Raw genomic sequence first — 2,111 nt, 5'->3', positions numbered from 1 at the left:
TTCAGTTATGCTGAGATTTTAAATCATTTAAAATTTTTATATCCACTTCTTCTTTAAGAAAGTTTTTTTTTTTTTTTACTATGTCCCATATCTCTTGAACCAGTTCAGGTGGTTCCACTTGCCTAGTTCCACTGACCCTTAGACCTAGTCTTATTCCTAAAAGGTTAATTTAGTCCGTAAGATCAAGCAGATTCCAGCTGGCTGTAAGTTATGCAGTTTCTGATGCAGTTGGCACTTCCACTACTCCAGAGGTGGATCAAGTAAGGACATAAACTTAAAGAGCAGCTTCTGTTTTCACTTAATTAAGAGACTTTTGTGACCACAGCTGCCATGGTCTTCCATTCACTGACACAATGAACACCTAGAAAGCCAAAAGCAGTCCAGGCACTGAACCTTTGAAACTGACAAGATGCCTCACAGAGATTATGAACTCAGGTGACCCTATAGAAACTTCAGAGGGACTTTGTTCACAAGTTCTGACTTTGACATCTTGCAAAGAGACAATGAAGTCTGACAGGTAGCATAGGGCATTCCAGCTTTCCTGCTAGAAAGCAGTAGCATTTCCTTTTGCTCTGCACTAGATGCCTAAGTCGCGATCCTAGTGGTAATGAATGTGCAATAAGTATATAGTATCATGGTAATTTTACATGGAAAACGGTGCTCTAATAACTAAGCTGGCATACACACTGTTTTAAAGGCTGTTTATAATATTTTTACATGGAAAACAGTATTTTCTGCACATAAAATGCTGCACAAAATTCTGCACATGGTGTTTGGGCATAAAACAGACTTTTCTCTATATGAATATTTCCTACACAGAAAGTTCTTTTTCTGCACAAAATTGCCAACTGTGAATTTTGTGCAGAATAAGTCCTAAGTGAATAGTGTCCAAAAATTGTCGTTTACATTTAATTTCTCACACTGTGATGAAAATTACTCATTGCTTTCTTCAGGAACAAAATTAGTGAAATATTACATTGCTAATAGGCATTTACTGCAACCTGTAGATACTATACGTATGAATAAAGCACTACATGAATCTGATAATGCACTTTCTTCCTTTCATGTAACAAACACCAGGACAAATCTCAGTCAATGGATTGGATCTAGAATTATTGATACTTGTATCAGCAAGACCTGTCAGTTGTAACTAACTTATATCCCACTGATTTCAATGTCCCTACTCCTAGGTGTGACTCAGGAACCCAAACACGCCGGCCTAAACTAAAGCTGCTTTGGGTCACTTTGGAGTATGCTGTTTAAATGACACACAATCTTAGAGGACAAGAAGCTGCGCCCCTGTCCTTAGGACTTACAGCCTTTTGCTGTGGCTTCCAGCTATCTCAATAGGATGTGTGTCATTTAAAAGACACATATCTCCACAGTGACCCCAAAGAAGCTTTATTTAGGCCTGTCTGTTCAAGCCCAACATTTGTATCTGAGTAACATGTTAAACTGCAACTCCCAGCAGCCCTAGCCGTGGTATTGGTAGCACACCTTGATACCCACACTTAATTTGGGTGGTACACAATATTTTGTCCTTAAGCGGCCCTTTTTATACACGGATTTAGTTTGAAAATGTTCCAAAAAAAAGTAAAATTTACCTTGATGTTCCATTTTTATTAGGGACACCATTTGCTTGTCTTATACTTAATGGATTGAGCATAACGGATTTTGTTATACACGGGGGATCTTGGAACCAAACCCCCAGGTATAACAAGGACTCCACTGTATTTTGTTATAATAGCAGTTACGAGAAGCCCAAAAAGCATAACCTGGAAAGGTCATAATGACCTTTAAGTGAAAATCTCAGCCGAGGTCACATATACTGAAGGCATGTGTAATGAAGCCCCTGTAATCTAATGGCTATGAGTAGTTACTGCTTCCCAAACCCCAGACATGTGTATTTCCTCTTGAAGGTCAAAGACAAAGAAGTCTCTCAGCCTAAAGTAGTGAGCCAAACTCTCTGCTAACTCCCCATTGTATATTTCCAAACCCAATCTCTATCCCAAACTGTGGTTGTTCTGATTTATTGACTGAATCAATATCACATGACATCAACCAAAACATATAGATGTGGAAGAGACCGTAAGGGCGATGAGTCCAACCAT

Source organism: Sceloporus undulatus, chromosome 2 (assembly GCF_019175285.1).
Source record: "Sceloporus undulatus isolate JIND9_A2432 ecotype Alabama chromosome 2, SceUnd_v1.1, whole genome shotgun sequence".
NCBI lineage: Eukaryota > Metazoa > Chordata > Lepidosauria > Squamata > Phrynosomatidae > Sceloporus > Sceloporus undulatus.
The sequence above is the reverse complement of the archived record's forward strand: the minus strand, read 5'-3'. Positions refer to the sequence as shown.